Source organism: Macrobrachium rosenbergii, chromosome 32, assembly GCF_040412425.1.
Source record: "Macrobrachium rosenbergii isolate ZJJX-2024 chromosome 32, ASM4041242v1, whole genome shotgun sequence".
NCBI lineage: Eukaryota > Metazoa > Arthropoda > Malacostraca > Decapoda > Palaemonidae > Macrobrachium > Macrobrachium rosenbergii.
The window spans coordinates 15,100,416-15,123,831 of NC_089772.1; the positions used below are offsets into that span (position 1 = coordinate 15,100,416).

General features: G+C 37.2%; 2 long non-coding RNA genes across 2 annotated transcripts; one reads left to right on the forward strand and one right to left on the reverse strand.

Moving 5' to 3' along the window:
* Window positions 1-15,105: 15,105 nt before the first annotated feature.
* On the reverse strand, window positions 15,106-18,479 carry LOC136855577 (uncharacterized). The gene is made up of 3 exons (XR_010858071.1): window positions 18,242-18,479; window positions 17,954-18,034; window positions 15,106-15,390 (listed from the first exon to the last, which is right to left on the reverse strand). It is a non-coding gene; the product is annotated as an uncharacterized lncRNA (long non-coding RNA).
* Window positions 18,480-19,366: 887 nt separating this feature from the next.
* Window positions 19,367-21,974, forward strand: LOC136855578 (uncharacterized). The gene is made up of 3 exons (XR_010858072.1): window positions 19,367-19,502; window positions 20,226-20,356; window positions 21,621-21,974. It is a non-coding gene; the product is annotated as an uncharacterized lncRNA (long non-coding RNA).
* The last annotated feature ends 1,442 nt before the right edge of the window (window positions 21,975-23,416 follow it).

Sequence of the window (23,416 nt, forward strand, 5' to 3'; positions counted from 1 at the left end):
TCATGGATATGCCGTTTGCACACACCAAACCTGTCTCATTCTCATGCAGAGAATAATGAGTTTCTTTTATAGTCCTGTGTGCCGAAGCTAATGTACAAATGAAAGTCAAATCGAGAAGCAGACGATGGAGGAATGAATGATCATAAGAGACAGGCAAATTCTAAATGGAACATTATCTGAGATTAGAGACGACCATTTATGAAAAGTAAACACAAATGTGTTGATTCATAATTCGGAGAGATTACCTTTTAGTACTGGAGAGTGAAACACATTTTTAGTTTTCTGAAAACTATTGCGCCAGCTTTGTCTGTCCGTCCTCACTTTTTTTCCGTCAGCACTTTTTTCTGTCTGCACTTTTTCTGTCCGCCCTCAGATCTTAAAAACTACTGAGGCTAGAAGGCTGCAAATTGGTACGTTGATCATCCACCCTCCAATCATCAAACATAGCAAATGGCAGCCCTCTAGCCTCAGTAGTTTTTATTTTATTTAAGGTTAAAGTTAGCCTTAATCGTGCGTCTGGCAACGATATAGGATAGGCCTCCACCTCGCCGTGGTTAAAGTCATGGGCCCCACCTCATACACCATTATACAGAAACCACCGAAAGATAGATCTATACCTTGTACAGAAGACTCTACTGATTTTTTGTGGGTTTCATAGCTATTCTTTACTTTGTACTACTCTAACCTGCTCACCACTTTAATCTACTATGAAAGAGAACGATCCTTTTATGGAGTACGTAATCGGAGTAGATCTTAGGTAAATAGAGGGGATTTTGTCTGGTACTCCAACGGCCCTCCCTCACTTCTTTCGTACCCTGGAACAGCTTCTGCCAACATCAAGTGTTTGATTCCGGACCTTAAAAGTTTTGGGGGTTTTTTCTTCATTTCTTTTCACTCATTTAATGAATAACTCTTCATGTGAGAAGCTCATTTATTCTTTTTTTATTTAGTATTGCAGTAGTTTTAGTGAAGGACTGGAGTTTTTGGTACAGGTACACAAAGAAAGGAATGTGTCTGATCCTATTCTTTTCTTCATTTACATTTTCTTTTATTGTCAGTACGCAGAATGCTTTGCAATAGTAACTGTGTAATAAATGACTTCCAATTCAGAACACTGCTCTTGCATATGCCTAAACTTACTTACACACAAAAGTACGTACATACATACGTAAACATACATGCATACACACACACACATATACATATATATATTTATACATTTATATATATATATATATATATATATATATATATATATATATATATATATATATATATATATATATATATATATATATATATATAAATCACTGTCACTAGCAGACAGTTTTGTCATTTAAGGGATACAACGCATATATTCCTGTCAAATAGGATATCAGAAATTTCCTATTTCGAGGCCCAAATGATATAAATGCATATCACATTTTTTAGAAAGACATAAATGCATATTGCATTTTTTGCAATTTCCTTCAATTTTCCCAGACACTAAATGTTATTTATAAAACAGAATCATTACACTTTAATACCATCTTCCTAAGATGCTTATCATGAGCTCTGGGATAAACTGTTTAATACAGATTTAAAAACACAGTGCTGATACTGTCCACAAAAAGCCACACTAACACCGAGCGCTTATATTCTGCTCTGTAACTCTTCCAGAATTTTCCTTCTCTTCCACCAGCCGCGATGCATCCTCCCAGATTCCCAACAAATCCCCCTAAATCCCCCCGTTTATTAATGTGCTGTTAATGCACTTAGGAAGATTGCCTCGGGTGCAAACAGCCCCATCAATTCTACCGCAGCATTAAAATAATCCCTGAGCGCGCTTCAAGGGATGATCCAGGGGCACTTTTCCCTCTGTTCAGATGTGGAGAGAATATCGACCTCAGAACTCACTCGGCAAAAGCTTTCTTTGTCTTTTAACTAAGAGAGGATTCAAATTTTATCTTAAAATTCTTTGAGCAATTTGTCTGTTTTTTAGTTTTCAGAAAGGAAAACTATTGTGCCTGCTTTGTCTGTCCGTCCGCACTTTTTCCTGTCAGCACTTTTTCTGTCAGCACTTTTTCTATCCATCCTCAGATCTTAAAAACTACTAAGGCTAGAAGGCTGCGAATTGGTATGTTAATCATCCACCCTCCAATCATCAAACATACAAAATAGCAGCCGTCTAGTCTCAGTAGTTTTTATTTTATTTAAGGTTAAAGTTAGCCATGATCGTGCTTCTGGCAACGATGTAGGCTAGGCCACCACCGGGCCGTCGTTAAATTTCCATGGGCCACGGCTCATACAGCATTATACCGAGACCACCGAAAGATAGATGTATTTTCGGTGGCCTTGATTATGCGCTGTAGCGGCTGTACAGAAAACTCGACTGCGCCGAAGATACTTCGGGTCAATTTTTACTTAATTGTAGCAGATTACTTTTACAATCATTATCCTCTTCAGCAAACAATCTTTTCTTCTATATGACTAAAACCAATGAATAATTATAATAATCAAGGCCACCGAAAATAGATCTATCTTTCGGTGGTCTAGGTATAATGCTGTATGAACCGCGGCCCATAACACTTTAACCACGGCCAGGTGGTGGCCTGTCCTATACCGTTGCCAGAAGCACGATCATGGCTAACTTTAACCTTAAATAAAATAAAAACTGCTGAGGCTAGAGGGCTGCAATTTGGTATGTTTGATGCTTGGAGGGTGGATGATCAACATACCAATTTGCAGCCCTCTAGCCTTGGTAGGTTTTAAGAGTTGAGGGCCGACAAAAGAAAGAGTGGACGGACAGACAAAGCCGGCACAATAGTTTTCTTTTACAGAAAACTAAAAGCTAACGGCAAGACCGTTAAAAATATGCAAGCAAGGAATTTTTCAATATGGGCCAATGGTAGGTAAGGCTGGCCCCAATTTGGGCAACGGTAAAACTAAAAGGTGATTTTATATATATATATATATATATATATATTTTATATATATATATATATATATATATATATATATATATATATATATATATATATATATATATGCGTAAAATATGGAGTTAATCGAAGAAGTTATTTGGATGCAAGTGCTTTTCATGCTATCAAATTGCGTAACATTTGGATGGCAGTTTTTATTTGCAAAAAAAAATTAATAAATACATCCTGCTACCTAAAAATTTCAAGCTATATTTTTCATTTTCCTGGAGACATAATTTCGCAATGAAAACCATCTTTTGTGTCTTCATATATACATATATGACGAAGTTCCTGAAAATGAGAAAGCACTTGCAACTGGCTCATGTCTGGAACGCAATATCAAAATCTATCACGGCAAGTTGCCTGACAGCCGAGGCATTCCAGGCTACATTTTTATTTAGGAAATATTCTCGGTAACCTCTACTGAAAACTTTTTCGTGGAATCATATAAACAAGTAAAAATTGCGACGAAGTTTCTTCGGCGCAATCGAGTTTTCTGTACAACGTATGATGCTGTATGAGCCGTGGCTCATGAAGCTTTCAGCCACGGCCCGGTGATGGCCTAGCCTATATTGTTGCCAGACGTACGATTATGGTTAACTTTAACCTTAAATAAAATAAAATCTACTGAGGCTAAAGGGCTGCAATTTGGTATGTTTGATGATTGGAGGGTGGATGATCAACATACCAATTTTCAGCCCGCTAGCCTCTGTAGTTTTTAAGATCTGAGGGCGGACGGGAAAAGTGCGGACAGAAAAAAGTGCGGACGGACAGACAAAGCCGGGCCATTAGTTTTCTTTTCATAAAACTAAAAATCATGGAAATTATAACAGCTCTATGGACTTGGTATGAAATAAAATCCATAGGAAAAATATTCCATTTCAAGTCTTTAATCTACGTTACTGGAAATATTTTTGTAAAACTAACTTTCACATGGAATATTCTGTGATATGTGAGGCTATTAAAATTTTTAATATTTCATTTTTTTTTAAATTTCCATTGCATAAAAAGCATTTGCACGAAATTATATTTAATGCGGTTTTATTTTGATTTTGGCCACTTTCATGCTTTGTTTATTTAATTTTTCCTAAGTTTAGGATGTCTGAGTCGCCCAGTTTCAGAGAACGTTCAAGCGCAGAAAATTAACTTAAAACCAAGAAGATAGAGTAAAATGACTTTTCCAAACGGAAGTTATTTTTCGGATACACTTCCTGTAAGTGATCTTGAGTGTAACTCGCTCGTTATTGGCATCAGCAGGAAAGGAAGAATATTGCTAACGTTTTAAGCACAAAAATACAGGAACGTCAATGGCTGAACAATAGCGAGTGACTTGGTAGAATGTAAGATGGAAAAAAGAGAATATGAACGGAGACACAGTAATGCGAACGATAGGGGTTGCAGCTAGGGGGGGGCCGCTGAAAAGAAACCTGAGTAATGCCTACGGTGCACCGCATGATGTGCACTGGCGGTACTACCCTCCTAAACTAGATATTCATTTATTTGGGACAGGACTCATCAGAGAGAGGTAGCCATCTTTATGAAAATTATATTCATGTCGAATTTTTTTTTTTTTTTGAACATCAAAAGGGAAATTCAATTAAGCGCTTCGTTTGAAAAGATCAAAATGCGAAATTGGAATATAAACCGTTTATTAAGGTTATAATAATGGCCGTCAGTATGCAAACTTCACATTTTTCATTTAAAAAAAAGTAAAAAATCATAAAAAAAAAAAAGTAAAAAATGCGCGGAAGTTTCTTCGGCGCAATCGACTTTCCTGTACATCATATAATCGAGACCACCGAAAACAGATCTATCTTTCGGTGGTCTCGGTATAATGCTGTGTGAGCCGCGGCCCATAAAACTTTAACCACGGCCCGGTGGTGGCCTGGCCTATATCGTTGCCAGAGGCACGCTTATGGCTAATTTTAACCTTAAATAAAATAAAAACTACTGAGGCCAGAGGGCTGCAATTTGGTATGTTTGATGATTGGAGGGTGGATGATCAACCTACCGATTTGCAGCCCTCTAGCCTCAGTAGTTTTTAAGATCTGAGGGCGGATAGAAAAAGTGCAGACAGAAAAAAGTGCGGACAGAATAAAGTGCGGACAGAATAAAGTGCAGACGAACGGAAAAAGCCGGCACAATAGTTTTCATTTACAGAAAACCAATTAATCATTTGTTCCGGCGCGATAAAGTCTAATTAATAGAATCAACATATCACTGTCGCAAAAAATGTGCGCCGTAAAGTATATTACTTTAGATCATGAAGCTTTGATAAATTATGCATCTATTGCTGCGTGAGGTTAGGGGTAAATACGTTTCAGTTAAGTCCTCACCAGTAAAAAAAATGCCAATTATATTATCATAATTATAACTCCAAAAACCATTATAATTTTTTTACAGGTACTGTTGCCGCAATGAGTTAAGTAAACAAGAAAAAAATGCGCCGAAGCTTCTTCGGCGCAATCGAGTTTTCTGTACGGCGTATAACACTATATGAAAACTCTGAGACACGGTCCAATGATCCTCCAATGAATTACTGTAGACTCCCTCGTTGGCTTTCCCTTATTTTTTGTTTTATTAGGGTGGTTCGCTGTTAACGAGCAATTTGCTCTTTTGAGTAGTTCTCGTGGGAAGTTCATACTTTATTTAGTCAACTTTGTCAGTCATTTGCATGTTCAGTTTGCAGATGATTTATTTAAAGTGTCTGGGTAAATTGGGTGTCATTATATTTTTTATATCCTTCGATTATATTTAATTACATCAAGAACTTCGAGTCCATATGTCAGTAACTCTATTATAATTCATTTTTTGGGTTTTTCCAAAATGTTTCCTGGTTTGGAAACTTTCTACGAACCCTGTAGGTTTCACTTTGCTTTCACTCAGTGAAAGTATCGGGAGTTTTGCCCATAAAATCTTTCATTTTCTGTGAACCTTACAGGGATAACATCAGATAAAGTTCAGGCTATCGCTGGGAGTAATATCAAATCGATATCGGACATCCGGGCGGTAACTTGAAAAAGCGGTACCTTCAAGTCTTCGCGCCCATCGCGTTTCACACAAAACACAGCCGCATTGCTGTTGCTGTTGTACGCAGAGAGCACTTTCCATTCGTGGGGATTGTTCCTCAAAACGTGGATTCAAAACAAGGTCTGGGGAAAAGGGGCACTCGACTAATACTTAGTATTAGAATTATGTAGTTTCCATGAATAAGGTAAACGGAACTGCAGAATTTAATCGGTGTTATATTTCGGCTGATTCCTGTTGTGTTACATACCCGTACACACATACGCACTTATATATATATATATATATATATATATAAATATTCTATATTTTACATATAGAAGAATATATATATATATATATATATAAAAATGTTCTGTTTTTACAACAGAAGAACTGACATTAAGGCTTGTTCCCAGCTTTATCTATAAGTCCGACGACTGGGCTATCATTCCGGAATCGCTTTAGTACAGAAAAATATATCATTTGTCCACCGCAAATATTCAACTTACTTTTACATAGCTTTCATTTCTTCAGTTTATGTAAGGAACTGTGATGCTTTTCTAAGATAAAGACAATATTTATAATCTGAGAGAGAGAGAGAGAGAGAGAGAGAGAGAGAGAGAGAGAGAGAGAGAGAGAGAGAGAGAGAGAGAGAGAGATAAGAATAAAGATTTGCATTTTTTACCTCTCAGGTTTTCCATTGAACTAATTAAGATTTCTTATAACCTGATCCATATTTTTCGTACTTGTGATGAATTCTTGAGTTTTTTCGTTAAGATTAAATTTCAGTTTTCTGGTGGAAAATAAGCCTTCGTGTCTTTGGCTCGGGAATAGTTATTCACCTCTAATGAATTGTCAGAGGAACAAGTACAAAAAATGCGCCGAAGTTTCTTCGGCACAATCGAGTTTTCTGTACAGCCGCTACAGCGTATAATCAAGGCCACCGAAAATAGATCAATCTTTTGATGGTCTCGGTATAATGCTGTATGAACCGCTGCCCATGAAATTTTAACCATGGCTAACCTTAAGTAAAAAAACTACCGAGGCTAGAGGGCTTCAATTTGGTATGCTTGATGATTGGAGGGTGGATGATCAACATACCAATTTGCAGCCCTCTAGCCTCAGTAGTTTTTATGATCTGAGGGAGAACAGAAAAAATAAAGCCTGCACAATAGTTTTCTTTTACAGAAAACTAGTAAAGACCAATTCACCGCAAACTAATCATATAGCGTCAGGATACAGATCAACGTCATTTGCCCTCAACGAGTATCGAATTCGCAAGAAGCGACTCGAACATTTTCCAGCGAAAGAGAAAAAGGGATAAAAGAATAACTTGCCTTTCTGAGGGGCAATCAATCTGCTCCCTGAGCTGTCACTACGAATCAAAAAAAAAGAGGCGTATAGGGAAAATACAAAAATAACGCGAGCAGAAAAATCCGACAGCATGCATGAAATTCGACTGAAAAATGTACTGGGAATTGTTTGCACACCTACCTGTACATTTATCTAAAACTGAAAAAAATGCGCCAAAGTTTCTTCAGAGCAATTGAGTTTTCTGTACAGCCACAGTAATGTAGATCTATCTTTCGGTGGTCTCGGCACATGCTACCGCGGCCCATGAAACCTATATTTCATCTAAAATTATGGCTAACTTTAACCTTGAATAAAAAAAAACTACCCAGGCAGGGCCTCGGTATGTTTGATGACTCTGGATGATCAACATACCAATCTGCAGCCCTCTAGACTCTGCAGTTTTTAAGATCTGAGAGCGGACAGAAAAAGTGCTGACGGACAGACAAAGCCGGCACAATAATTTTCCTTTACAGAAAATTAAAAGAAACTTGATGGTTCTAGCAGCCTCACCCATAATGATAGTTGAATAACAAGAAGGCTGTACCCACCTATGCAACCGGCACCAAACGGGGAACAGTAAATGTAGCTTCATAAGGGATCTATTGACGTAGTGAATGCTGGAATGGAGATGTGAAAACGCCAAATGACTCTGTTTTTGAGAAAAGATGAAAGCTGAAAGATTTGCAAGACGATCAGTGAGAGAAGAAGAAAAATTCTCCAATTCATTACGGTGGAGTGGTCACCGAACGAGATATTCGAAAGGAATAAAAGTATCTGTATATCTTTTTATAAATTGAAGGAATGGTAATTCTTAAGCGAGCAAGAAAGGTGTAAGATAAAAATATGATGCAGTGGTAGATTTTTCACGAGTATAGTGATGATTTACTATACTATATACTATAGACGTTCAAAAACACAATTAAGGAAAATTTAGTGAAACCCCGGATGCATCGAAACTGAATATCTATACTTGACCTTTTCGAACAATATATAGCACACTCACCATTGGCAAATACTCCCGGTAGGGGGCTAGTGTCGTTAGTGCACCTCATGCGGTGCACTGTAGGCATTACTAAAGGCCCCTAGCTGCAACCCCTTCCGTTTCTTTGACTGTACCTCCTTTCATATTCTCTTTCTTCCATCTTGCTTTCCACCCTCTCCTAACAATCGATTCAAAGTGCAACTGCTAAAAGGTTTTCCTCACGTTACACCTTTCAAACCTTTTACTGTCAATTATCGTTTCAGCGCCGAATGACCTCATGAGTCCCAGTGCTTGGCCTCTGGCCTAAATTCTATATTCAGTTCAAACCTGACACTCGATGCGGAGTCAATAGCTATTCTTATCCTTCCTGCTCTAGGGAGCTTCAAACATTTTAATAACAGCCCATAATAAAGAACTGAATGGCTTGCTTTGTCAACATTCAGTCGTTCCAATTCTAGCGCACCTGAGCCAGTATTGTCCAGAAATTCAATTAATACTGTGATATTTATATATAGAATGGTATGGAAAATATTAAGCTGAATTTTCTTGTTATTTACTCAAGTCACTTGAAAAATAATACAGTATATTGTTAAGAATGTCATACTGTCATATTTATTTTTGGGAGAAACAAAAGTCGTTCTCTAGCTGTCATTGTTATTGAAGTAAATCAAACTTTCCAGTTCCGGGAAGCATGAAAAAAAACATAGGCATTGTCAATTATTCATCAAAATAAAATAAAAAATCCGACGGAGTTTCTTCGGCACAATAGAGTTTTCTGCTAGGTGGTGGCCTCAGCCACGACCCATAAAACTCTTAGCCGCGGCCCATGAAACTCAGCCACGGTTCGGTGCGGCCTATGATGTTGGTACCTCTAGCGCTGCCAGAAGTACGATCATGGCTAACTTTAACCATAAGTAAAATGAAAACTACTGAGGCTAGAGGGCTGCAGTTTGGCGGGTTTGATGGTTGGAGGGTGGATGATCAACATACCAATTTCCAGCCCTCTAGCCTCAGTAGTTTTCAAGATCTGAGGGCGGACAGAAAAAGTGCGGACAGAAAACTAAAAATGACATGTACTGAATAATGTACACATATATATATATATATATATATATATATATATATATATATATATATATATTTCTGACTACGTCGGGATATAGGTCTCTCAGGTGGAAAGCAAGGCGTTATATATATCTAAAAGAAGTTGGAACCTATAGCAACTATAAATATAGCTAACTGCTTGCATATAGTTTTATACTATGACCCAATAGACAACATTTCATTCGAATTATAGTGAATAAATAGAAATCATCAACACAATCACGTGTGGAACAGAAATATGACTCACGTAGGTATAGGTAGGGCGTTATATATATAGTCTAAATATAGTTAGCAACTATATATATACCTATATATTTCCCCAATACTCACATATGACCCAATAGACAACATTTATATATATATGTTCATCAACACAATCACGTGTGGAACAGAAATAAATGACTCACGTCGGGATTTGTTCAGGTGGAAAGCTTAAGGGCGTTACCCATGGGGAAAACTCGCTGGTATGCAAAGTTAGCTTGCCCAGGTAAAGTTGCTCTCAGGTTCCAACTTCTTTTAGACTTTATGGCCCAGTGGGTATTAACTGAGAGACCTGGGTTCGATCCTGACGTGAGTTAATGCCAACGTGATTGTTTGATGAATTATCTTATCACTCAGCTTTGGACGCCATTAAAACTTTTCAAGTGAATTTAAAATTGGCCAGGTTCGTCCAGGTTCCAACTGCCTTTAGGATGCCTCCACCTGAGACTTCTCTTAGAGAACCATTTTTTCCGACAAATGTCTCAGAAGGGATTTTGGAACCAAATGTTGTCTATTGGGTCATTGCTGAGTCGGGAAGTTGGGGAAAACTCTATGCAAGCAGTTACATTGCCCAGGTTTTTTTGCAGTTGCTTAGGTTCCAACTTCTTTCTTGTATGGCCCAGTGGGTAACGCCCTTGCTTTCCACCTGAGAGACCTGGGTTCGATCCCGACGTGAGTCAGAAATTTATTTCTGTTCCACAATTGTGTTGATGATTTCTATCTTATTCACTCCAGAAGGGATAAGTGAAAATGTCATTGCTGAGTAAGAAAGTTAAAATAATTATGCAGTTAGCTTGCCCCAGGTAATTCCTTGGGTGCAGTTGTTCCAACTTCTTTTACTTTTGGCCCTAAAAGCTTTCCACCTGAGAGACCTGGGTTCGATCCCGACGTGAGTCAGAAATTTATTTCTGTTCCACACGTGATTGTGTTGATGATTTCAATATTATATATATATATGTTTGTGCCGTGTATGTATGGGAATTTGTTCTAAAGCTTAAATACAGCATGTATTTCACAGTAACAAAGTTTAAGATAACACTTAATGCCAAAAAGTTTAATTAAACTGGACGCCATTAAAACTTTTCAAGTGAGAAATTGTTTCGATGCCTCAAGACTTCTCTTGAGAACCATTTTTCCGACAAATGACATTTTAGCCAAACGCAACTCTTAAATAGTTAAAATTATAGTCTAGTATATGTGAAGAAGGTTAAAATAATTATGTAAAGATTTTACCCTGGGCGGTCGTACAGACAAGAAAATAGTGTATCAATATTCCGAAATAACGGGAAGAAATACAGTTTTCACAACAAATATAAGATGCACATAATAAACTGCGTTTGAAGAAATTGGAAACACTCTGAAGTCCCGTTTGCCAATAAAAAGTTAAAAGTGTACCTGTGTGAAGGTTAAAGGATCAAGTCCTCCTGGATCTCGCAAGGCTCATAGGGACAGCGCACTGTTTAACCCCCCAGCCCAAGGGCTGGTACCTGTTTTCTTACTAACCCTCTCAAGTTTTCAGACCGGTAGGTTGGCGGGCCACCAGGTTTATGCAATGGCACCATCCCCAAGTCACCAGTGAGCAGCGGAATTTGAACCCCAGTCCTCTTCTGCTATAATGTCTACCCCCATGGTACCATCTCGCTTACTGTAACGCCAACCAAGCATTGTTTTTGGTCGGGCCCTAGTTCAGTAGACATAAATTTAATCTTAATTTCTATCATATGAAATGAAATGTTGTTCTTTCACACATGAGGGTGCATGTATCTGAATCTGGACCTGCATATACATCATCTCCGCCCAAAAATGACAAGCAGCATAATCCTGGCAGTAACTGTAGCCATATGCCCCATTGATCGTGAGTTCAACAGTGGTTGTATGTGCAATGTTGCCAATCACTGACTGAAATAAATTTTCTGAGCCATAGTTTGTGTAATACTATCTTTACTTTATTAGCTGGCTGCTATCTATTTCCCTCGGTTTAGTAATATTTTATAATTTAAGGGAATAGACAACGCTCCTGTCTTCCTTTAAGGAGAAGGTATGTCGAATACTAATTGAAAGTCACAGATCCTCTATACATTTTAATATTGTGCTCCTTTCATCAGGATTTAGAAGACATTAGGCTGTGCGTCTTACTGACACTTAAACCTATGATGAATCATAAAAATAAGTAGCAAAGTCACTGAATAAGAAATCGTAGAATTTTCCTTTCAGCGCTGAATGACCTCATAGGTCCCAGTGCTTGACCTTTGGCCTAGACTCTATATTCCATTCCATTCCGACAGAGAGCAAACACCGGTTTTCTCAAATGTGATCTGAGATAGCCACCACTTCAAATGTGAGAGAGAGAGAGAGAGAGAGAGAGAGAGAGAGAGAGAGAGAGAGGCTGGGAAGAGAGAGAGAAAGGGGTGTGGGTGCGAGAGAGAGAGAGAGGGGAACTGGAGTATACCTCCGGCCTTCGACAGCCTAATGGATGCGATTTCCTTGACTAAGAGTGCCTTGATCAACGCAAAGTGGATTTAGGGTCAACAAACTGAGCATGGCACCCATTAGTGAAATTGTTTGTTGTTGCCAGACCCTCTCGCAGTGCGGCAGGAAGGCTTCGATTTCGCCCCTGTCAAGGGACAAAAGAGGGAATTCGGAACGTGGGGTGAATAAGGCGTCAGATACACCTGCCAGAGACTGGACCGATTGCCTCGAAAACACAGTGAATGTGATGCTTTAAATGTCCTTCTGTAAGGGTAAAGAAACAATGAAGAAGCGTCAACGAGGCATAGAATTACAGAGGAAAAATACGCATTCGTGCATATCTACAGTATATCTATCTATCTATATATACATATCTATTTATATATATATATATATATATATATATATATATATATATATATATATATATATATATATATATTATATATATATATATATATATTGTGCATGCCACTGCTACTGCCCAACAAGACAATCATTCAATACACCTAAAAGCAAGTGTGGACATAACAATTATGCCGAAGGGGATGGAGCCATCTGAAGGACCAACGCAGCCGGACGATAACAGATCGTGTGAACAAGGCCTTAAATGCCACAGATAAGATAACAGAATTTGGACCAAAGGCCAAGCCCTGGGACCTATGAGGTCATTCAGCGCTGGAAGAGAAATTGACAGTCAGTGAGGTGGTTTGAAAGGTGTAACAGGAGGAAAACCTCGCAGTTGCACTATGAAACAATTGATAGCAGAGGGTGGAAAGAAAGATAATAAGAGAATACGAACGTAGGTACAGTAAAAGGAACGAACGGGGTTGTAGCTTGGGGACGAAGGAACGCTGCAAAGAGCCTTAAGTAATGCCTACAGTGCACCGCATGAAGTGTGCTGACAGCACTACCACACTACGGGGGTTTCATGGATAGTTGCGAAAATAAATGGTCATAACCCTATACTAGTAACGTATTAAATTGAATGGAATATGAAATTTAGGCAAAAAAGCAAAGCGCTGGGACCTATGAGGTTATTCAGCATCGAAGTGACCTATTAAACGGAAATCGTTAAAGCAAATTGGTAAAAAAAAAACAACTTTACATCTCAAAGCTTTATGTGGTCAACCAGATTTGTTTGCCAAACGACCTCTACTGCTCCCCCGCCCCCCAACAACCGGCCCAGCCCCTCCCCATTAAAAACGTCTCGCAATACTTTAACAAGAATTTACCTTCAGTATTTCAGAATTTTTTTATATAATCTACAACTTAAAATTCTTTTCACCTACGTTAAATGCTATTTTTAATCATGTACCTTAACTTCAATATTTCAGAATTGTTTTTATGTATGACATAATTCGTTTTCACCTGCATTAAATCTTATATATAGCCACGTAGCTTAAGACTTTTTTGTCCATGGAAATTTAACTGACCCCATTACCAAATTTTCATACCAATGAATGGAAGTAATTTCTTTGTGCCAGCTCCATTAAACAATTTGATACCTAGTTTTACCTTCTAATTACAGTTTGTCGTAAAATTACGTAATTTTCGTAATGTTTTTGCTCCCAATACATTTAACGGCGCTCTTGGTACTGTATATTTCATTATTAGTCAGATTTCAGCTCGTTGTCCCACAAATTAGCAAAGGACATTTGAGTCGTCACTACCAATACCCAGACCACATTTCCACTATAAATGTTGAACAAATGGAATTTTCAACAATTCCATGAGGGTGGCTTACATTAATTTATAGGCCTTTCACATGTGTATTCACTCACACGTGTATACTGTTAAATTCTGGTATATTTCAAAATTAAGTAGTTTTCACCTTCAACATCTGTAATCATACGGGTGATAAACCTGATTCCACATACTTTGTTTCCCCTACAAAAATACCGAGGAAGTAGTCAATAACTGAAAACTAAGACCCATTATTTATTTTAAAATAATTATAATACACAGGCAAATATTCAAGGAACCTAACTTACGAACCGACCAGGATTTTAATGAAAAGCGCAGCATGGAAAATTTAGAAATTAAATGAACAGCAGCCTACATTATCTTGTCGACAGCTTGGATCCCTAGAAATATCAGCCTAACATTAAAAGGTTCTTGAATTCTGGTTCCTCCAGCAAAGTTCTGACCAAAAAACAACGGCAGCAGGAAAAGTTCTTACACCTATTACTTGGCAACTCCGTAAAGAGAACCTTAACTATTAATATTTTATGAAATAGGTACGATATCTTACTCGAAGGATATTTAGCTTATAAAAATCACGAGCTACTTTTCTCCAGTCAATGCCCAAAATAAGGCAATTACCCACTGAAAACTTTTAATCATCTGGAGTACGATTATCTCGTTCATTTTATATCAATTAATGCTTAAGACTGTAACAAACATACTTTACAATGCTGCTCTGCTTTTGACGACATTTAAACTTAATTTTCACCATACGCAGAAACCACTAAGCAAAATTTGTATATTACTTAGAAAATGTACTATTCTGAAAATCGTCAAAGTCAAAATCAAGATAACCCAATGCTATGAACAAAGTCGTATTCTTAAAGAGATACCTTTGAACTCTCAAGACTTCAGGTAAAGTTAAAGAAACTGCTGAACTTAAAATAAAGCAACGAAGTTGTGTAAAGTAAGCTCTCGTTAAGGAGGTAATGATTACATAATTCAGTTTTGCCACTAATCAAAGAGACTCAACAGCTCCTTACTTGGTATTATGCTGCATTTAATTTATTTTGGTAAATACATTAAAAGCCTGATGGCCTTAGAAACATTTCAGGTGCTTTGTAGCAAATACGATCAAAGTCCTGATTGCCATGGATAGCTTGAACACTGACGTTCATTGCAGCATCGCATTCACTGAATGGGTACAAACAATTGCATCCAACTCATAATACCTTCACAACCTCATTTATTCGAAAATAGAGATGAAAAAAATACGAAAAGCAAAGTTAAATTATTTATTTATTGAACCTGTAGCAACGCGAGGTAAAACTCAGCAGAGTAAAATCTGTCTTTAACAAAAGCATATTCCCCGGAAGACAAACAACAATGCTGTCCAGTTGATTGGTATCCTAGGCACTGGTATCCTAGGCACTGGTATCCTAGGCACTGGTATCCTAGGCACTGGTATCCTAGGCACTGGTATCCTAGGCACTGGTATCCTAGGCACTGGTATCCTAGGCACTAGTATCCTAGGCACTGGCTACCATTCCCCCTATTCCTCGAATCCTAAAAATAGGAACAGAAAAAAAACGATCAATCAATGAGACCAAGATTATTGTTAACTAATAGCTCTGACAAAGATATGACAGCTTTCATTAAGTTAATAGTAGTTAAGGATCTCTGCCAAATATAAAATCGATTGAAATAAACTGTCCCTTAACGAGACCAAGATAATTGTTAAATACCTGTGACAGAATTGAAAGTTAATCTCATTAAGTTAATGCCGCATTTAACTGATCTCGCCAAATATAAAATATCTATTGATAAAGGATTAAGGACACGAGCTTATTATTAAGGCTTGAAATCGCTCTTCAAGAAAAATAGGGCAACTTCAACAAATTGTTCGGTGTCCCAAACGGAACGAGACCTACCTCAAGAACAATGCCTTGCGCTGGTTTGTTCATCTGAGAACGAATCCATTTCCGTGCAATGACGCAGCCAAGTGTCGTCAAAAATTATATTCAATTTTAAGTGGCAGTTTCCTTGGACGTAGATAGCACAGGATCCCATGTCCAGCCCATCCGTCATTGCGAAAAGGGATTATGAACGAAGTCTTATAGGAATCTCAGTCAAATAATCAGTACTATAGAAACAGCACAAGACTTCGTGGAGTACTGAAGGAAATATTCGCGTTAGAATGAGGCCCAGTTCAAGGTACTTACGGTCGAAAAAGGTATATACAAGGAATCTTGAACTATATGCACACAGCAACGTATAACGAAAAAATTTAAGACCTTTAATCGTAGTAACACACCCATTGGCTGTATTCACAGAGTAAAACCCTTTGCCTGTGTTCACAGAGTAAAACCCTTTGCCTGTGTTCACATAGTAAAACCCTTTGCCTGTGTTCACAGAGTAAAACCCTTTGCCTGTGTTCACAGAGTAAAACCCTTTGCCTGTGTTCACAGAGTAAAACCCTTTGCCTGTGTTCACAGAGTAAAACCCACTGCCTGTGTTCACAGAGTAAAACCCACTGCCTGTGTTCACAGAGTAAAACCCTTTGCCTGTGTTCACAGAGTAAAACCCACTGCCTGTGTTCACAGAGTAAAACCCTTTGCCTGTGTTCACAGAGTAAAACCCTTTGCCTGTGCTCACAGAGTAAAACCCTTTGCCTGTGCTCACATAGTAAAACCCTTTGCCTGTGCTCACAGAGTAAAACCCTTTGGCTGTGCTCACAGAGTAAAACCCTTTGCCTGTGCTCACAGAGTAAAACCCATTGCCTGTGTTCACAGAGTAAAACCCTTTGCCTGTGCTCACAGAGTAAAACCCATTGCCTGTGCTCACAGAGTAAAACCCATTGCCTGTGTTCACAGAGTAAAACCCTTTGCCTGTGCTCACAGAGTAAAACCCTTTGCCTGTGTTCACAGAGTAAAACCCTTTACCTGTATTCAGAGTAACACAAGCTCAATATTAGCAGATATAAATGCACTGCTTATGCTATGAGTGACCTAACAGTAACAAAACTAACCTACGTAACTGACAAACTTGACTACACCGCACTCAAAGCAAACGTATTCCAATTATATGCAAAAAATAGCCATGACTTTAAAACTTCCATACTTCAAACTTAAAAAATTGCTTTCGTGCTGTCTGTTAACATGAGCTGAGAGTTCCTAGCTATAAGTTACGGAAACTACATAAAACTAATTCCATCTGCTAAAGGCATAAATCCAAACATAACTCGGGACAATCTCCGTCTAGGGGAAATATTGCACGGTTTTGATGATCAAGAGATTAGCTATAGGGTAGGCAAGCCCTATTATAGTAAATGACCCGTACATCTAGTGAGTTTCCTATAACCAGAAATTTTCTGGTTGCGAGAGAGGAGTTACCAAATTCGAATCCTCTAAAAATTCTATTAAGTCTAACGCCAACTTTACATTTAAAAATTTAATTTCTGGCTAAACCTAAATGAATACTGGCCAAAGCTTATCAGACTTAACCTAACCACAAACTTAAGCCATAAGCCATTTTCAGGAAGCTAAATTTCCAAGTAACACATACCAAGAACCAGACCTGTACATAAATTTAGTTTTAATACTGAATGTTGCTCTTTGATAGCACAAATTCCTCAAACCCTATGGAGTTTCTGCAAACTTAACTGAGTTGGGAGTAGCCAAGCACATTTACACCTAACACCTATCTGAGCTTACTAGAAAACTACACCTATCTGAGCTTACTAGAAAACTAATCTAAGTCTATACTCTCCACCTGAAAAAGTTTGATTAGTGTTACACAAAACCACCCAAGAACTCCCCACCCCTTTACGGGCGCCCCTAAAGGGGTGGAGGATAAAATGAAAGTTCAAGAACAGTACAAATTAAAAAAATTAAACCATTACCAAAATTAAGTAAATTTACGATAGTAGATTTTACACAAATTTAAAAAGTAAATTAACATTACTTTAGATTCATTACAAACATTTAAAAAGTTGACACCACAAAAATTTGAGAACTAAATTTACTACAAATGTCGAAGTAAATTTATGACAAATCTAAACGAAACTTGACAAAAAATGGCTTAAAACTTGACGGAAAAAAAGACACGGAAAAAAATACCTCCTACATACCTGTCGCTAAAGAGAGCAGCATTAGCTTGTGTGAATGCTTTGCAGAGAGCAAGAGCTGTCAAACTCGCACCACATAACATCCTGGAAAATACAAAAGTTCTAAAAGCTGTGCGTAATTTACTCCAAATTCTGTAAATTTTAGGCGTGTACTCACGACAGATTATGGGTAAACGCCCACAGAAATAGTTATAATGACTGCCAAAGATTTGTACGAGACCACACACACAGCAGATAAAGTCATCAGACATACACAATATTAGCAATAATACAGCAAAGTTCCAGTGTTACCTTGCAGAAACCCTGGGTCGATTATAACTTGACCAACGAAATGACAACAATCCAAAGCACCAACTTGTAGTCCAGTCTCGTGATAAACGGTTTTCTCGCAAAAACTCCATAACAGAACCAATTACGTTACGATAAATTAAAGAGGAATTGAATACGCCACTCCAAAGGTTAAAACGAGGATCACTTCAATAACTCCAGCTAAATGTTACAGTCGAAAACCCGAGGGTTTTCAAACGTCCGAGGAACTCGAGCGATGCTGTCATTTGCCAAGGACTCTCAAGTCTGAGAAGTGTATGCTTCTTGGAACATGGCCGAATGCGATGGTCAGCCATCCAGTTTGTAAATTTTCTTTTTGTCTGTTATTTGTTGTCAGCTTTCCAGTCCTCAGAGAGATTAATTTGACAGAAACTACAACATCCTCTCAAGAAACCCTTTTTTGATATCTTTATACAATGAAGACGTGAAATTGAACCTGTTAAGAGAATTCAATTCCTCTCACCGTTATCTTCGCTCTGTCTTTTTCCCCTTGCTCTCGCTTTATACATCTGCAAAAATAGAAAAAAAAGAATTTCCAACAATGGCTCTCTTTCTAGCTGCATGATGATTAATCCCTTGTGCTTCCATGCAATATTAATCAGTGGGTGTTTGCAAGAAGCGCACGGAGGCTTTTGGAGAGGGATCGCTTTGCAGATTTGCTGCATCCAATTCGCCGCTGATTTCAATGGCTCGCTGCTTTTAAATCCAAGCCTCTCTCTCTCTCTCTCTCTCTCTCTCTTCTCTTTCTCTCTCTCTTTGTATGTATGTAAGCATGTATGTATCTTACTGAATAATTTTCCTACATGCACATATTTCTTTAAGAAACGTGTTTACATGTGTACGATAGTGTGTGATGAGAGAGAGAGAGAGAGAGAGAGAGAGAGAGAGAGAGAGAGAGAGAGAGAGAGAGAGAGAGGCCAAAAGGATGAAAAATGGGTAATTTTCGAACAAGGTAGTTAACTGGTGGTTAAGGAAGTTAAGTGGGTAATACCTTCAACGCCTGCTGTCACCGGGCGCTTTTTCGTCCGTAATAAATATTACAACAAGCCATTGGTCACATTCTGGTTCCTGGTTCCTAAGCGCTCACTCCACAAACACAGTTGCGGGCACACTACACGATTTTCATAATAAAAATTCAGTGACTTCAAGTTTCTGAAACTACAGTCTTTTAGATATCGAAGTAAAGCTCTAGCTGGACACTGACGAACCACAACTGGTAAAACAAGTGAGTGATATGATTGGCCATAGTTTTTAAATTTATGCCCTTTAATCATCTGTTATGACTGTATAGTTTTTGATGCCCTTGAATCATCAAATATGATTGGTCATAGTTTTTGTATTTATGCCCTTTAATCATCGGTTATGATTGTATAGTTTTTGATCCCCTTGAATCACCAAATATGATTGGTCATAGTTTTTAATTTGATGCCCTTGAATAATCAGATATGACTGGTCATAGTTTTTAAATTGATGCCCTTGAATCATCAGATATGATTGGTCATAGTTTTTAATTTGATGCCCTTGAATAATCAGATATGACTGGTCATAGTTTTTAATTTGATGCCCTTGAATAATCAGATATGACTGGTCATAGTTTTTAAATTGATGCCCTTGAATCATCAGATATGACTGGTCATAGTTTCTAATTTGATGCCCTTGAATCATCAGATATGACCGGTTAATTTAACGCCCTTGAATCGTAAGATGGTTTTAATGCCCTTGAATCATCAGATATGATTGGTTAATTTAATGCCCTTGAATCGTAAGATGGTTTTAATGCCCTTGAATCATCAGATGATTTATAGTTAGATGCCCTTGAATCATCAGATATGATTGGTCATAGTTTTTAATTTAATTCCCTTGAATAATCAAATGTGATTGGTAATTGTTTTCAATTTAAATTAAAGTCCCACGTATTGTTATAATGAAAATTTAAAACTATTTCCAGGTTTTTGTAAAGTCAAAACCACTTTATGGATTAAGCTACGCTTGTGAGAAGTAATTGTATGTCAAATTTTAAGCCAAGTAAACAATATCTCTACCTACACAAAGGTGGACTTCTTCATTCCCCAGGTTCAGGTTAGTAAAAACAAGCCTACTTTTTTTACCACCACCACTACAGGGGCGGTGCCCCTGAAGGGGTGGAGGCCCCTCTCATGTCCTGTTCCATAGGTCTTAAAGACCTGTGAACAGGTGCATGGGAGGTTTAATTCATTTTTCTTTAAAGGTTTATTGTTTTAAGAGTAGCAATTTTTAGCCGTTAATCCAGATAGCCATATTTAAATGTTAACATCCATTAACTATGATTTTCTGATAGATTTCAAAAGAAACATGACTGCTTATATTCAAAGCTTTTTTTTATTTTCTTTAGTGAAGACCATTTAACGTATGCTTCTAAATTTACTTGTAACTCTTAATATCTTAAATTTCTAAAGTTTACCAGTAATTGTTTGATTTTGCATCTTTATTTTTCAACGTAAAAAGACAACTTTTAAAAATATGGTCAGATAATTTAACTGTATATTGCATTGCTATGCTATAAACACTTAAAATGTTTAACTTCATTTTGTTCTTTAGAGAACGTTTAATTCTTTGTATACTGATACTTGCTTTAACGTAAATTATAGCTTCCCTTTTCCACAAGTCAATTTAACGTAACTCGTAGGCTTGAGGTTATTGACAGGTAGCTTTTTAAAGTAATATTCTTGGAAATAATACAATACGCAAGCCCCAGTTTTCTTTCTATAAAATAGAGACCTACGCTTAGCCGTGGCTTTTATATAATCACTCAGCCCACGTCAATGTCAGTATTGTTAATAATTAGTCAAAGAAACTGATGCATTTACTTAACAGCCCAGACACTGACCTTTAATTGTGCTCGAGAAGGTCTTTCTTGACCTTTAAACGGTCTTTCCTTTGGTCGCTTCACTTGTTAGCACTTTTGTTCACCTCTAGTCCCTTGGCTAGCTGGCAATATTTTTCTGATCAGAGGCCACAAAGCGGTTGGTCTGCATAGATGAAAATTGGATCTATTGTAAAGCTAGCTAGCAATATTTATTTTTCTGGACAGAGGCCACAAAGTGGTTGGTCTGTATAGATGAAAATTGGAGATATTGAAGTTAAGTTGTCTGCTACAAGTGGTTGGTCTGTATAGATGAAAATTAGGTCCAATGTGAAGGCCCCTTGTCAGGAGTTTTTATCAATGGTTGGGTTGTTGGTTGTATAGGAAAATTTTAGACCTCAGTTCATTAAAATTGATAAGTTTGACTTAGTTTACAAGAACTGTAAATTTTTGTATAAAAATTACAACAAACATTTCTGACGCAGGTTTTTTGCTTTACAGGATGTTTACTGGGAGAGCATTATTTCAAGGCACTGCAAGCAATACTTCTGTTATTCAAGACCACATGTGTTCATTGTTTTTACTCGGTTTTAAATGAGGTGAGAATGGAGCCTGGAGTAACTGAACTACAGTATTTCAATTTATGCCAAACGTTGTCCTTCATTACTGGTTCGAAAGTGTAATTGTGGTGCTTCAAGCCAAACGTTGTCCTTCATTACTGGTTCGAAAGTGTAATTGTGGTGCTTCAATATATATAGTAATAAATAATGCGCATGATAATGTTACCTTTACCGTTAACAGCACTGGCAAACTTTTTTTTCCATAAATCCCAAATTAAATATTTTAGAGAAATTCTTAACCAGTTTTCCTTGACCATTAGTGTTACTCTCCGGAGTTTAAAATACTGAGACTGAGCTAAAGTGGCATTGATTACGTAAATCCAAAACAATGATCAAATATCCCAATACTTGGTGTTGTTAGTTTAAGGAAATAGTTCTTTTGATCAAATGTCTCAATACTTGGTGTTATTAGTTTAAGGAAATGGTTATCTCTTTAAGTACCTGAAGAAACTAGGATGGTCAGTAGTATATAACATTAGAAAACCTATTAACTCATTTTAGTATTCAGAAAGTTTAATGTAAAGGACCGAGTTTAGAAAGTTTTTCTTAAAGGAATACGTGTAAACAAAAATTAACTAGACTTGTTCTAATATATTTTATTTGCTGTTTTGTAACTCTAGTTTAAATTTAATTAAACCAAATGTTGATTCTTGTCGCCAGGAAGAACAATTACTAATCTTTCATACGACAGAAACGAATCATACGAATATTAAAGTAACATTTGTTTTAAAAATAGGTACAGAATATTAAAAATTGAATAAGCTTGTGTTGAAATTTTAGCGACAGTAAATGCTTCAGTGATTATATATATATATATATATATATATATATATATATATATATATATATATATATATATATATGAAGGCTTTTTTTCTGAATAAAATTTTATAACCAGTCTTTGTTAAAGGTAATTACTATACTATTACCAGCAAAAGGACATTTTTTTTCCTGTACAGTAACAAAAGGAAAGGAAACTGGATAGTACAAAATATTTAATGCCTGATTCTAATAGGAACCAAAAATGGAAATTAACCCTGGTTACTCTTAATTACTTTTGTAGACTTTTCTGATAAAATCTTTAGCTACCCTTCTGCTCAAAACTGTCTTGGAAGTGAGGTTATCTACGGAGATAAAATTGTCAGATACTCTGCAATAAATTACTGAATTTTGACCATTATCAACTTTTGGCAAACTACGTAAGCTAAAGGAATTCCGAATGTTGTGAAAATCAAAATATTGGTAGATGAACTAAATGGGGGGAGGTACCCTATAAATGCTAACAAAAATCAACAGAAAGGAACTGTAGAGTGTAACGGGCACCTATGGTGCTTTCAGATCCATTTTAACTTAATCTAACATGTCAAATCTAATCTTGGAACTTGACACACGCACAGGATCATTTCTGTGGAAACTCATTCGGTGCAGAGGAGACCCATTTTGAAGTTTGTCATCAGCCATCGATGATTTACCCTTGCAACAATCTATTGTGATAGTTTTACCCTTGGACAATAACTCCGTTGGCCTAAATAACATATCCAATTCATTCTTCGTCCATTTTTCACTCCCAGGTTACTGTAATAGGCCATGGATTAAATTTTAGCTGTACTACAAATCTGATGTTTGACATGAATGATTAATTACATAGAGATGGATGAAAAGGAGAATAATGGAAGT